This window comes from Odocoileus virginianus, chromosome 20, assembly GCF_023699985.2.
Source record: "Odocoileus virginianus isolate 20LAN1187 ecotype Illinois chromosome 20, Ovbor_1.2, whole genome shotgun sequence".
In the NCBI taxonomy this organism is placed as follows: Eukaryota; Metazoa; Chordata; class Mammalia; order Artiodactyla; family Cervidae; genus Odocoileus; species Odocoileus virginianus.
This window is the reverse complement of record NC_069693.1, coordinates 15172906-15189129: the sequence shown is the minus strand read 5'-3', so window position 1 is coordinate 15189129 and position 16224 is coordinate 15172906. Positions and strand designations below refer to the sequence as shown.

The 16224-nt window shown below is 41.1% G+C and overlaps 1 pseudogene; it reads right to left on the bottom strand.

Annotated features, from left to right (window-relative positions):
• Positions 1 to 16224, bottom strand: part of LOC110123656 (hypoxanthine-guanine phosphoribosyltransferase pseudogene) — a 76837-nt pseudogene that overhangs the window by 27667 nt on the left and 32946 nt on the right.

The following is a 16224-nucleotide window of genomic DNA, read 5'->3' as shown; positions in this document are numbered from 1 at the left end:
TTTGATCCCTATCAAATTACTCATGATGTTTTGCACAGAATTAGAACAAATAACCCTAATAAAATGACCATAAATGACCCAGAATTGTCAAAGCAGTTCTGAGGAAAAAGAACAAAGCTGGAGGCATAGCCCTTCTGGAAGTCACACAATACAACAAAGCTATAGTAATCAAAACAGCATGGTGTTGGCACAAAAAACAGACATATGGATCAATGGAACAGAATAGAGAGCTCAGAAATAAAGTCACATACCTACAGTCTATTAATCTTTGACAAAGGAGTCAGGAATATACCATGGAGAAAAGACAGTCTCTTCAGCAAGTGGTGCCAGGAAAACTGGACAGCCACTGTAAATCAATGAAGTTAGAGCATTCCCCCACACCATACACAAAAGTAAACTCAAAACAGCTTAAAGACTTAAATAAAGGCAGGACACCATAAAACAGAGAACATAGGCAAAACATTCTCTGACATAAATTGGAGCAATGTTTTCTTAGATCAGTCTATGAAGGCAATAGAAATAAAAGCAAAAATAAGCAAATGGGACCTAAGCTTTTGCACAGCAAAGAAAACCATAAACAAAACTAGAAGACAATCTACAGACAGGGAGAAAATGCAAATCAATGCAACTGGCAAGGGCTTAATTTCCAAAATATACAAATAGCTCACGTAACTCAATAAGAATAAAACAAACAACCAAACAACCCAAACAAAAAATGGTCAAAAGACCAAAAGAGACATTTCTCAAAGAAGACATACAGATGGCTAATAGGCACGTGAAAAGATGCTCAACATAGCTAACTATCAGAGAAATACAAATCTAAACTACAATGAGGAAGCATCACACACCAGTCAGAGTAGCCATTATTAAAGCCTACAAATGCTGGGGAGGGTGTGAAACAAAGGGAACCCTCCTATACTGCTGGTGGGAGTGTAAATTGGTACAGCCACTATGGAAAACAGTATGAAGGTTTCTTTAAAAACTACAAATAGAGTTACCATATGATCCAGCAATCCCACTCCTGGTCATATACTCAGACAAAACTCTAATTTGAAAACATACATGCACCCCTATGTTCATAGTGGCATTCTTTGCAATATCCAAGATATGGAAACAGCCTAAATGTCCACTGACATGTGAATAGCTAAAAAAGAAGCAATATATATACATACACAACAGAATACACACTCATAAAAAAGGGATGGAATAATACCATTTGGAGCAACATGGATGGACCCAGAGATTGTCAAACTAAGTGAAGTAATTCAGACAAAGACAACATATCATGTGACATCATTTATATGTGGAATCTAAAATATGATGCAAGTAAACTAATTTACAAAACAGAAAGAGACCCACAGACATAGAAAACAAACTTAGAGTTACCAAAGGGGAGAAGAGGTGGGGAAGGATAAATCAAGAGTTTGGTATTAGCATATACAAGCTGCTGCTGCTGCTGCTAAGTCACGTCAGTCATGTCCAACTCTGTGCAACTCCACAGACGTCAGCCCACCAGGCTCCTTTGTCCCTGGAATTCTCTAGGCAAGAATACTGGAGTGTGTTGCAATTTCCTTTCCAATGCATGAAAGTGAAAGTGAAGTCGTGTCCAGCTCCTTGAGACACCATGGACTGTAGCACACCAGGCTCCTCCGTCCATGGGAGTTCCCAGGCAAGAGTACTGGAGTGGGCTGCCATTGCCTTCTGTGCATATACAAGCTATATACATGAAATAGATAAACAATAAGGTCTTACTTGTTATAATATATATAATATATAATCAAGCACAGGGGACTATATTCAGTATCTTGTAATAACCTATAATGGAAAAGAATATGAAAAAGAATATAAATATTATATGTATAGGTATATATATATATATATATATATATATATATATATAACTGTACCTCTTTGTTGTATAGCAGAAACCAACACCACAGGCTTCCCTGGTGGAACAGTGGTTAAGAATTCCCCTTGGGACACAGGTTTGATCCCTGGTTCAAGAAGATCCCACTTGTCACAAGGCAACTAAACCAATGTGCCACAACTGCTGAGGTCGCGCACTAGAGCCGGCAAGACAGAACTACTGAGCCCACATGCCCTACAGCCTGTGCTCCAAAACAAGAGAAGCCACTGCAGTGAGAAACCCACACACTAGAGAAAGCCCTCGCACAGCACAGAGCCAGCAAACTATATAAATAAATAAATTTTTTAAAGTAACACAACATTGTAAATCAACTACACCTCAAAGGAAAAAAGCTTTGTGAAAATTCCTAATGGTTGAGATGAATCATTGCATCAGTCTTTTTTCTTCCTCTTTAAAAAAAATTATTATGGACCATCTTATACTGAAATATAAAGAACACAGATATTTTGTGTTTTTATCCCCATAATTTATTCCCCACAATGTATGATACTTTATGACCCAAACCCATGCACCAGAACTGTAAGGTGGATTGACTACATTATTTAGGTTGAGGGTCAGTACCACAAACCTAAGTATCACACACACAGACACACACACACACAGACACACACACACACACACACACCCCTATTCTGCTCCCATTGCATTGGCCAGAATTTAATCACATGGCCTCTGGCTTCCTCTCAGAGAACCTGGAAAATGCAGTCTTTACTATGGGTGGCCAAGTGCCTCAATAAAATGAGAATTTCAAGATTGGGGACCACGCATATATACCACCTTAACTCTAGTCTAGAGGAATAAATACATCATGATATATGAAAACTGAACAAATACATCTGTGATTTTATGAAGATTGAGCATCAGTAATGAGAAGAAAAAAATTAAAATGGCAGTCAGAGAAAGCGCATTGGTATGGATCTGACCAACTTTCAATTAATCTAATGAAAAGCCAAGATGAAATTGTATGTGATTACCACATTGAACACAAAACCTTGTGCTGGTCTGATTTTATCTGGCCTCGGGTGTCGTCTGTAAACAACATTCCATGACTTGATGTTGTGTTAGGAAAGATTCCTCCCTGTTAACACAAAACAAATGAAAAAGCTGAGATGGACAAAATTCTTCTCTCCCCTCTGGTACATTTACAGAGTCCATGTACTTCTCAACATGTCCAGTTACAGCTGGAATTTCTATTATCTGTGTCGACTGAGAGGACTGAGAGTTACTCAGGTTTAAAGCTGGCTGCACTGTTCTTGAAATGTATCTGGAGGGACTTCCCTGGTGGTCCAGTGGTTAGGACTCCAAGCTTCCACCGCAGCAGGCACAGGTTCAATTCCTGGTCAAGGAATGAAGATTCCACATGCCGAGCAGTGTGACCAAAATAAATAGATAAATAATTTTATTAATGTATCTGGAATATTGAATCAGTGTCTGTGTTTTTTAAATACAGGATGAATCATTTATAATCTAGGGTCAGGGAAACAGAGCTGTAGTCTTCACCTGGATGTGCAATATCCAAGCATTTAACTTCTTACGCTCTAAAGAAATAAATTTAGTCTTGCCTTTAATATCTCCTTTCTTTCAGAAATTACTTTATTACTCTTTACTAATTTGGGGGGTATTTATTGAGATATAATTCACAAAACTATACATATTTCAAGTATACAGGTTGGTAAGTTTTGACATATGTATACACCCATGAAACCATCACCACAATCAAGGAAATGAAAATATCCATCACCACCAAACAGAAAATAGCTCTTCCAGTAAAAGAAAAAATTAGAGGAAATATTTCCAAAATAATTTCATTAAGCCAGCATTATCATGATACTAAAATCAGAAAAAAATGTACCAAAGATTACAGATCAATATCTGTTATGAATATAGATATGAAAATTATCAAAGAAATAATAGAAAACCAAAAACAAAAGTATATAAATTGAATACAGCATCATCCACTGGGATTTCTCTCAAGAATGCAGTTTGTTCAATATTAGAAAATCAATGTAATCCACTATATGAACTGTCTAAAAAAAGGAAAACCACAAGATCAATGGATACAAAAAAGGTACTTGAGAAGAGTCCATATCCATTAAGATTAGAAACTCAGCAAACCAGAACAGGAAACTTCCTCATCCTGATAATGTCTACAGAAAACCTATAGCTAACATCATATGTGGTGGTGAAAGTGCGAAAGCGTTCTTCCCTCATATATGCAACAAGGCAAGGATGTTCTCTCATCACCCCTATGCCGCACCAGACTGGAAGTCTTAACTAGCACAATAAGTCAGAAAAAGGTGAGGGGGTGGCGAGGAAAGGGCATAGAGGACTTCACTGGTGGTCCAGTAGTAAAGAATTTGCCTGCCAATGCAGGAGACACAGGTTCAATCCTTGGTGCAGGAAGATTCCACATGCTGCAGGGCAACTAAGCTCATGTGCCACAACTACTGAGCCCACATGCCGCCACTGCTGAAGCCCGTGCATCGAGAGCCCTTGCTCTGCAACAAGAGAAGCCACCTCAGTGAGACGCCTGTGCACTACAACTAGAGAGTAGCCCTCGCTTGCCACAACTAGAGAAAGCTCTCATGCAGCAAAAAAGACCCAGTGCAGTCAGATAAATAAACTTTAAAAGGGCATACAAAAAGATATTAAAGCTACCTTATTTGCAGATGACATGATTCTCTATGTAGAGAAGCCCAAAGAATCTGAAAAAAAAAAATTAAAATGAAATAAAAACTCTTAAAATTGAGTTTAGCAAGATGCAGGTAGCAATATCAATATTCAAAAATCTACTGTATTTCCATATGCTTGCAATAAACAATCAGAAACCAAAATTAAAAAGTGTTTTTAAAATACCATTTCCAGTAGCTCCCAAATAGGGCAAGGAGTTGGGTGTAAATCCGAGACTTCCCAGGTGGCGCTAGTAGTAAAGAACTTGACTTCCAATGCAGGAGACACAAGAGATGCGGGTTAGATCCCTGGGTTGAGAAGATCCCCTGAAGGAGGAAATGGCAACTCACTCCAGTACTCTTGCCTGGAAAATCCCATGGACAGAGGAGCCTGGCAGGTACAGTTCGTGGGGTCACAAAGAGTCGGACACAAGTGAGCACACACACATTGGGTGTAAACCTAATGAATCATGTATATAAGTTAGGTGTGTAACTAGATGGCTGATAAAAAAGAAGAACTAAACAAATGGAGAGTTTGCCCACAGTTGATAATTGGAAGGTTTGACACCTCTTTCAACTCATTCTGAAATTCTTATGGAATTCCTTAATATATACTTTTTATTGAAGTATCATTGATTTACAATGTTTCAGGTACACAGCAAGGTGATTCAGTTATACATATACACATATATTATTTTTGAGATTATGCAATTCCTATTTAAAGACAAAAAAGATTTGTAGATCTAGACAAGCATAGTCAAAGCAATTCTGAAAATTAAGAATAAAGTTGGAGTACTCACATGACCCAACTTTAAGAATCATTATAAAGCTACATGAATAAGACAGTACAGTACTGGCAAATGAATAAACACATAAGCCAACAGAACATAATAAGGACTGCAGATAGAGATCCACAATAAAGACAGCCATTTTATTTAGAATGGAGTGCAAAGGTAATTTACCAAAGAAATAGAAACAGTTTCAAAGAAATAGAACAGTGTTAGGTTAATTGGACCACCATATGCAAAAACATAATGTCAACTGAAACTTCACATTTGAAACTCAATATAGAGCATAGATTTAAATGTAAATTTTATTGTAAATCTATTAAACTTTAAGATGAAAACATAGGAGAAAATCTTCCTGACCCTGGTTAAGCAAGAGTCTTAGACATTATACCAAAAGCACCTTCATAAAAAAAATAATTTAGATTCCATCCAAATTTTAAAATTTGATCTGCAGTGCACACTATCAGAAAATAAAAAGATGAACTACAGAACCAGAGAAAATATTTGCAAATCATACATCTGACAAAGGACTTGTATCCAAAATATATAAATGACCCTCAAACTTAACTGTAATAAAAACAAAGCAATTATTTTAAAATAGGCAAAAGAGGTGAACTGACCCTTCATCAAGGGGGATATATAGGTGTTAAGTAAACACATGAAAAGATGTTAATTCTCACAAACAGCAGCCGCCACTGCTGCAGAACCTGACTCAAATCGTTAAATGACCCCTCTCAAGGTGCCTGAAACAACCCAAGACTCCTAGGCTTACATCACTCTTTCCTCAAGCGGCGCTTTTACCCTCAAGGCAGCTCGGGAATTGATCAATCACCTGAAAGAGTAGGAGGAGCCTGAACCCGTACAGACCAATCAGCAGCCACTTGAGTACTGGGTTCCCCAGCACACACAACCCCCAATCAGCCAATAGAAGTGGAACTACAGAGGCGGGGCCTGCCTGGTCTCCATGGTAATCCCTGGCAGGGCGGAGTGGGAAAGAGGCTCTATGTAGTCTTGGTAGTATCAAATCCAGGTGCCCTAAAGGAGGGAGGTGGGAGGGATTAGAACAGGTAGGGAGAGAATTTATGGAGTGGCAAGTGCCAGGAAGAGAGTTAGGAGGGATAGGGGAGAATCAGGCGGAAGGAGAGTTTCATGAGCGGGCAGAGAGGGTTTATTAAGAAGAGAAGTATTTAGAGACAGTACCAGTTTAGCAGAACAGGGGGGTTGTGTAATTAATAGAGGAAGAAGGAGTTCAAAACTGGTTTCAGAGGTAGAAAGAAGACGTTAGGAGGACGCAAGGCAGGTCTTTATAAGGGACAGAGAAGAAGCTATGAATGGATAAGAAGAGACTTCGAGTTTACAGTTGCTTAAAGAAGGTCTTAGAGGAGCCAAGCGAGAGGATACGGGCGTGGGGGATAGATGAGGGGAGGAGTTTACAGGTGAACAGTAAGGGTCATAACTGGACCATGATAGATGCTTAGGGGCAAAAGAGTGACATTATTATAAAAGGGAAAAGCAGAGAGCTATTAAAGACATTAAAGTATTATAGGGTGAAAGTCTTCAAGGGGACAATGGAGTACACATGAAAAGTGAAGGTATTAGTGCTGAGTGAGGGTCTCCTTAGATGGCTGGTTCGTAGGGACAAAGAAAAGGTTGCTTGGGGGACAATGAGGGTGTTGATGGAAACAAAGTATTACAGTGGGTCAGTTGAGGTACAGGGAGGTCAAGTGAGAGTCCTCAGAGTCAGAAAGGACTTTAGAGGGACAGTGGAAGGGGTCAAGTGAGACATGCTGTAGAGAGCATCAAGGCAGTTGTAGAAGACAGGGAGTAGCTTACAGGAGATAGAGAAAATGTTACAGAGAACAGAGGGGTTATGGGGCATAGGTGTTATGGGTGCGGAAAAGAGAGGTCTGGGAGTTACAGGGTAAATGGATTTATTAAAATGGACAGTAAGGTTCGAGGGAATACAGTGTGAGTTCGAGGGAGTCAGTGAGTCTTTTAAAGAGTGTCAGTGAAGATTTTATAGGAATCGAGGACAATCAAGGAAGGAAGTTACAGGGAATGGGAGGGTCCAGAAGCCATGCTGAGCCATAACCCCCTCCCTCTCCCCAGGCATTTGAAATTATGGCTGAGAAGCCTCCCAAGGACTACTTGCTGCTGGCGATCGTGACCTATCTCCTGTGCTGTCCTTTAGGCACTGCGGCCTTGTACTATTCTTCCAAGGTGGGCATGTGCATCGTGTCAGTCCTCACCCTCCCCTCTCTCTCCATCCTGGCCCTGTGTGTGTGCTAGTTGCTCAGTCGTGTCCAGCTCTTTCCAACCCCATGGCCTGTAGCCCACCGGGCTCCTCTGTCCATGGAATTCTCCAGACAAGAATACAGGGGTGGGTAGCCATTCCCTTCTCCGGGGGATCTTCCTAATCCAGGGATCAAACCTGGGTCTTCTGCATTGCAGGCAGATTCATTACCATCTGAGCCACCAGGGAAGCCCTGACCCTGGATAAATTTCATCCATATTCTCTATCCTGTTGGTTCAGACCCCACCCTTGCAGTGCCTTCACCCCTCCAATAACCCTTTTAAGCCCATCTCTTCCTGTTCTGTCTCTCCTATCAAACTCAGACAAGGAGCTACAACCGTAGGAATGAACGAGCCTTGGCAGTCAAGTTCTCCCACAAAGCCTACAGTTATTCAGTGGCGGGAATTGTTATGGCATGCATCGCTGCTATCGTTGTCTGGATTATATTTGCAATAGCCACTTTTAAACGGTAACCTCATCGCCAACTCATGAAGAAAACCACAAAAATATACAACAGTATTACTTATCAAGGCTCTAAGTATCCATTTGGGCCAGTGTCTGGTGTGCCAGGTGTTCTAACTTCAATCACCTTGAGGTGGTTGATGGGGGAAGGAAGTGGTAACTCAGGCAGCCTGTTGGACTGAGCTCAAACCAACCCTGGGACCCTGCAAAGGGGGTGGGGCTCATGGGAGACAGTATAGGGCTCTGTTTCTCCAGGCAACCTCCCCTCCTACCCAAATACATGCCACAAACCTGTTTATGTCAACCAAGAGCCTTGACTGAGCTGCCTGACTTTGGGAATACTGCAGTCAACTTCAGATCAAATCCCCACCCTCTCAGAACTTATAAACCAAGGAGGGAAGACATATCACCAGATAGTGACCATCCACATTAGAACTATCTGTAATTGGGGAAATCCAGTGGTGGGTATTGGAGGCTGAACCTAATCTGCACCTAATCTGGGGTACTTGTGGTCTATCAGAAAATGAGAGAGTCAAGCAGCTGTGAGTGAACTGACTAGAATTCAGGCCAGGTAGGATTGTAGAGAGTTTCCATAACAGCTATGGTTGCCTCCTCTCCCCACCAACACCATTGTTTGTGATTTAGGCATCATTCAACAATACTTTATGAGCACCTACTATGTCTCGGCCACTAACCGGGAAAGCAACAGAGCAAAATAAATCAGACCTCTTTCTAATGGAGCTTATGCTCTAGTGAGAAGAAAACCATAAACAAATAGCCCTCTAAATAAACAAGGTAATTACAGGGAATGTAAATACTATGGAGAAAAATATCACAGAGTAATAAGCTAAAGCAATGCCAGTACTGGTCCACCGACTGTTAGTGTTAATTACACAAGATAGGTGCAGAAATTGCCAGTTTAGTTCAGTTCAGTCACTCAGTCATGTCCGACTCCTCGTGACCTCATGGACTGCAGCATGCCAGGCTTCGCTGTCCATCACCAGTAATCGCCAGTAGGTACGTTGAAAGTGAAAATGTTAGTTGTTCAGGCCTGTCTGACTCTTTGTGACACCCATGGACTGTAGCCCACCAGGCTCCTCTGTCCGTGGGATTCTCCACTCAAGAGTACTGGAGTGAGTTGCCATTCCCTTCTCCAGGGAATCTTCCCAACCCAGGAATTGAACCAGTGTCTCCTGCATTGCAGGCAGATTATCTACTTTCTGAACCACCAGGGAAGCCATACGTTCAAACTTACAGCAATTTGACATTATCATGGCATCCAAGTATAAGATCAAGAGTCTTGTTTCAATTAAAAATTAAAAAATAAAAATAAAGAGTCTTGTCTGGTTGAACCAAGTATAGGCCAGAGTACGGGTGCAGCGGCCTTGGCCCGCGAGCACCGGGGCAGGAGTGGGTGGCCTGGCATTTGCGCTGGGAGGAGCTGAGCGGGTCTGCATAGGGCGAGAGGCCCGGCTAGAGCCGGAGCCCCAGTGGCAAAGCAGCTGTGTCCCTCACGATGAAAGGTCTGGGGATACCTCTCTCTCCTTTGTATAGCTGATAGTTTAGGCAGTGAAGAAATGGCTTACAGTGTCAAAACCTTTCTGCAGGACCCTGCCAGGGGAATCAAAACCTCCATCTGGGGAATTTGTACCATCTCAAAGCTAGATGCTCAAATTCAACAAAAGAGAGAGGAGCAGTGTCCAAGAAGGTCAAGCAGTGTCCTGGCTCAGAGGAGAGCCCAGAGCACTGAGAAGAAGCAGGAGAGTGAACCACATGTTGTTAGGAGAATTTTTCAGTGCTGCACTTGGAATGGTGGAGTTTCCTGGTTCAATCTCCTCTTGTTTCATCAAGTGTTTATTCCTGTGCTTCAGTCAGTAGTGGCCTGGATTATTGGTGATCCCATCAATACATGGGGATATTTGGTCATGGCTGGAGATTTTCCCTGGATCAACTTTCAGAGCTTTCTCAGTGCACTCCCTCTTTGCACTCACCAAAGTCGTAAGCCAATTTGGTGCCATGATATAGCTGACCTGGCATCTGAGGTATCAGGAAGGAAGCCTCCCACATTCCCTAGTGGAGCAAAATAATTGCTGATACGCTCTTCAGCCTTTTGCTGCAGGCTCTCTTCTTCCTCCAGGGGATGTCTGTGAGTCTCTTTCCCATCCAGCTGGTTAGTCTGGTTAGTCTTCTGCATATGTCTCTTTTCTACTCACTACTCACAGTCCATGGAATTCTCCAGGCCAGAATACTGGAGTGGGTAGCCTTTCCCTTTTCCAGGGGATCTTCCCAATGCAGGGATCGAACCCAGGTCTCCCGCTTTGCAGGAGGATTCTTTTAACAGCTGAGTCACAAGGAAAACCCAAGAAGACTGGAGTGGGTAGCCTATCCCTTCTCCAGCAGATCTTCCTGACCCAGAAATCGAACTGGGGTCTCCTGCGGATTCTTTACCAACTGAACTATCAGGGAAGCTCTACTCACTATACTGCTTCAGTGGATGGTTCAATAAAGGAATTGAAATGCACCAGTGGTTGTCAAACACAGAAAGGAATTGGCCTTGCTTTGGATTTGGTTTGCCCCTGGCTTTCCTCACAGCAAGGCAGTCCTCCAACATTGTCAGTGGCTGCCTCTTCTCTGTCCTCTTCCCTTTATTCTTTAACAGCGCCAACGAAGCAAAGCCCTGGCAAAGCATACCCCTTCCAATTGCACCTCTTCTCCTTAGTAATTTTCTTAAGCAGCAGACTCTTCCACAAGATGGGTGAACCTGCAGTAATTTCCACTTCTGCAGAGTTTCTTCACCATACCCATCTCCTGCCCGAACTGAAGGCTGCTGCAGGCCCCTGAGTCCATCACCCTCCATCTGGAGGAGATGGGAGAGATCGGAAGGACGGAGGCCATGGCAGCTCTTTTCCTGGTTCACCTCCATCCCCTCCCAGGCAAGGCGGGGCCCACCATGCCAAAGGCCCTAGACACATTCCCTTCTCTCTGAGGAATCCAGACTTTTGTCTCTGGTGCACATAAGGCAGAATCTTCCTGACACCACTTGGACTTTAAACACTGGTGACTCTGAAAGGACCTCAGGTTTTTCTGCAGCTCTTCTCTAACACTTGCCAGCCTTATGCCTGGACTGATTTGAATACTCTTTCTCCTTGTGCCATTTCCGCTTCCACTTACCCTTCCTGCCTCCCACCACCCTTGGATGAATGGATTTTTGTGATTCTGGCTGCTGTATTTTGTGGATCTATTATTTTTGTTTTTCTGTGATGCACATATATTGGCTGTGGGAGGGACAGGAGGCTCTGCTGCTCCTGGTTACTCTCTTTATAGCCATCACTGTCTTGTTTCTTTAACTCAAGTTAGATTTTGGTCTCTTGCTCCACTGCAGAAAAAGAAAAAAAAAGGAGAAACAAGCCTGAAGAGATGGGACAGGGAGAAACACTGCACAGCCACATTTGCTGGGTTTTGAGGAGTGATTTTCTTTCTTCCCCTGGAAGGAGAAAAGCTTTTTTCACTGGTACATTTAAAGCTCACTCAACGATAGGGAGGTACCAATTTTGGACAAGTGCCACTGCAACATGGAATGCTCAGAGAATCTGACTGTTGGCCACTGCCGGTTCTGTCTGGTATTTCAAAGAAATATTGGGTGCTGCAAATAGGAACTGAATGGGTAAACTTACTAAACCCATTAGACCTGAAAAAAAAAAAAAAAGTACAGCCCCAAAGGATCAATCCATGACAGACTGGAGAAGATAGCAAAAACAGATTCTATACTACAGTCACAAATAGTTTGAGATGAAATGGGCTAGCGGGCACTGAGGTCTAGAAAGTATATTTTTTGGGTCATGCTAGTGGCTGTAGTAAATATACTAGCTCACAAAATAGAAGTATATTTCACATTCCCAGAACCTCAAATTTGGGCATTTCAAGTGACCCACAAATAATTCAGGGGTCCCATCTCCTTCTATTTGGTAATTCCACCATCCCCAGAGGACCGAGTCCTTTGAATTCAGGTAGAAGTAGACAGTGAGATCTCCAACTTGATTTTTTAAAATCCCTGGCCTGCAAGTGAGCACTTGTACATTGTTGGTGAGAAGGTAAACTTGGACAACCACTATAGAAAAAAGAATGGAGGACCCTCCAAAGTATAATTTATAGATTAATTGTGATTGTCTATCAACTGATGCAACAATTTCACTTTTGGGCATATGTCCAAAAGAAAGAAAATCACTGCTTCAAAGACATATCTGTTCGTCCTTGATCATCGCAGCATTATTGACAATAGACAAGATAAGGAAACAACTCAAGTGTCTGATAAAGGACGAATGTCATCCACATAAAGAAGATGTGATACATGTACAGAAAGGAATATTATTAAGCCATGAGAAATATGAAATTCTGCCAATTAAGACAACACAGATGGACCTTGAGGGAACTTCCATAAATGAAACAGGTCAAACAGAGAAAGATCAACACTGTATGATACCACTTACATATGTAATTTTTAAAAATATATTCCTATAGAAACTAAAAGTAGAATGATGGTTGCCAGGGGTTGGAAAGTGGGAGGGAAAGTACAAGCTGGTAAAAACTTTTTAAAAAGCAGAAAATTTCAGTTACAAGGTGAATAAGGTTTGAGGGTCTAATATATAACACTGTAACTACCATTAACAATACTGTATTGTGAACTTAAACCTTGCTAAGAAAATAAGTCTTAAGCATTCAACACCCCCACCCAAAAAAAGAAAGAGGTAACTGTGTGAGCTAGCAGATGTGTTAATTAATTTGATTGTGGTAATAATTTCACTAAAGATATGATACAAATGAATAATCATAACAAAACAGAAACAGAGTCATAGATACAAGTAGTTGCCAAAAGGAGGATAAGTGGAACAGATGAGGGAGATTAAGGGATCCAAACTTCCAGTTAAAAAATAAGTGAATCACATTTATGTACATCATGGGGAATATAGTCAGTAGTAATGAAATATCTTTGTATGGTGACTGATGAAACTAGACTTATCACAATGATTATTTTGTAATGTATAGAAATATCAAATCATTATATTGTGCACCAGGCATAGGTCAATTATGCTTCAAACAAACTCATAAAAGAGATCAGATTTGTGGTGACCAAAGGATGGGAGTGGGGGAGGAGGAATTGGATGAAAGTGGTAAAAGGTACAAACTTCCAGTTATAAGACAAATCATTACTAGAATATTATGTACAATGTGATAATATAATCAACACTGCTGTAAGTTCTATACGTAAATTGTTGAGAGTAAATCCTAAATCCTAAGAGTAAATCATCACAAGGAAAAAAAAGTTTTTTTCTGTTATTTTATATCTGTATGAGATGAATGATGTTCACTAGATTTATTGTGGTGATCGTTTCATGACATAGGTAAGTCCTATCATCATGCTGTACACCTTAAACCTATGCAGTGCTATATGTCAATTATATCTCAATAAAAATGGAAGGAAAAATACACACATACATATGTATTCCTAAAATTGGTAACATGCATTTAGAAGATCACAGGGTACAATATCAACAAGCAAAAATCTAAGATATTAGCAAATGATAGCAATGAACAATAAGAATGCATACCTTTTTAAAATACCATTTTAAATAGTTAAAAAAAACTAGTAGAGTGCATATCTAAGAGATTATGTGTATGCACTGTCTATTTAAAAAACAGCAGCTGATGAAAGAAATAAAAGAAGACTTAAAAGTGTTCCTACAATCATTAGTTGAAAGGGTCAACATCTCTCAAGTAGATATGAAATTCTAATACTATTCCTATTAAAAGACCAACAAAATTTGTAGGTCTAGACAAGTATATTCAAAACAATTATGAAAAATAAGAATAAAGTTATAGAACTCATGTTACCCAATTTTAAGCATCATTATAAAGCTACATTAATAAGACAGTGTGGTATTGGCAAACAGATATATGCATAGGTCAACAGAATAAGGAATGCAGAAAGAGGCACATAATAAATATGGTCAATTTATTTTAAAAAGAAATCCAAAAGTAATTTGTGAAAAAAATGGGTATTCATGGTGTTTAATTGGATCACTATAACCAAAATATAATTAATCTCAACAAAAACCTCATATATTATACAGATATACTCAACACAGACCATAGAGCTAAATGTACATTGTAAATCTAACACTTAGATGAAAACATAGGAAAAAATCCTCCTGAGTTAAGCAAAGAGTTCTTAGACATGATACCAAAAACACCTCCATAAAAGAAAAAAAGTAATTTAGACTCCCTCAAAATTAAAAACTTTGCTCTGCAACAGACACTGTTAGAAAATAAAAAGATTAAGCTACAGACCCAAAGAAAATACTTTTAAATCACATATTTGATATCTGGATTCAAAATATATATGACCCTCAAACCTAATTGTAATTTACAAAAAAAAAACAACAACTATTTTTTAATGGGAGAAAGACCTGAACTGACACTACATCAAAGGGGGTGTACAGAGGGCAAATAAGCATGTGAAAAGCTGTTCATTCTGCAAAGACCACCCTCCACCTGCCACTGCTACATGATCCCTCTCAAGGTGTTTGGAGCAACCTAAGATTCCTAGGCTCACATCACTCTGCACCAAGCGGTGTCTCTCCCTTGTTGGGACTGATCAATCACCAGAGAGACTAGGAGGAGCCTAAACTCCTTCAGATGAGAATTCAGCCAGATGAGAATTGGATTCCTCAACCCTAACACACAGCCTCCAATCAGTCAATAGAAGTAGAATGATAGAATATTCTAGGATAGGAGGTGGGGCCTGTCTGGTCTCCATGGTAATCCCTGGCAGATTGGAGTGAGGGACAGGCCCTATGTTACCTTAGTAGTGTCATATGCCCTAATGGAGGTGAGGGGGCAGGGAGAGAATTTATGGGGTGACAGGAGGGAGAAAGAGAGCTAGAGGGAGTGGGGAATGAAGGGGCAAGGAGGGCTTCATTAGAGGGCAGAGAGGGTGTAGAGAATTATTCAAGGAGAATGGATTTTGGGGAACTGGAAGGTTGTAATTAGTGGAGGGAGAAGGAATTCAAAAGATCACCAAGCTCATTTTAGAGGCAGAGAGAAGGTGTTAAGAGGAACTGGTCAGGTCTTTAAAAGTGGACAGAGAAGAGGCTATGAGTGGACAAGGAGAGGACTTGGAGTTTATATTTGCTCAAAGAACATCTTAGAGAAGCCAAGTGAGAGGATATGGGGGTGGGGGAAAGGGAGGAATTTATAGATGAACAATATGGGTCATAACAGGAAAATGACAGATGCTTAGGGTCAAAATGAGCGGTATTATTATAAAAGGGACAAGCAGAGACCTATTAAAGACATTAGAAGTATCATAGGGTGAGAGCTTTTAGGGGGACAATGGAGGTTTTACACATGAAAAGTGTGTTAGTGTTGAGTGAGGGTCTTAGTAGGGTGGTTTATAGGGACAAAGAGAAGGTTGCTTGGGGGACAATAAGGGTGTTAATGGAAACAAACTGTAACAATGGGTCAGCTGAGGTACAGGGAGGTCAAGTGAGAGTCCTCAGAATCAGTAGGGACTTTAGGGGAACAGTGGAAGGGGTCAAGTGAGACATGCTGTAGAGAGGAGCAAAGTAGTTACAGAAGACAGGGAGGAGCTTGTAGCAGAAAATGTCACAGAGAACAGAAAGAGGTTATAGGGCATGGGGGTGGGGAGAAGAGAGGATCTGGGAGTTATGGCGTAAAGGTATTTATTAGAGTGGGTAATAAGGTTTGAAGGAAAATGGTGTGAGTTAGAGGGAGTCAGGGAGACTTTTAAAGAGTGTCTGAAGATTTTATAGGAATCAAGGACAGTCAAGGAAGGAAGTTACAGGGAATGGGAGGGTCCAGAAGCCATGCTGAGCTATCACTCACTCCCTTGTCCCCAGGAATCTGAAAGTGTGTCTGACGAGGCCCCCAGTGACCACCTCTTGCTGGCGATCCTGGCCTATCTCCTGTGCTGTCCTTTAGGCACTGCGGCCTTGTACTATTCTTCCCAGGTGGGCATGTGCATCGTGTCAGTCCTCACCCTCCCCTCTCTCTCCATCCTGGCCCTGA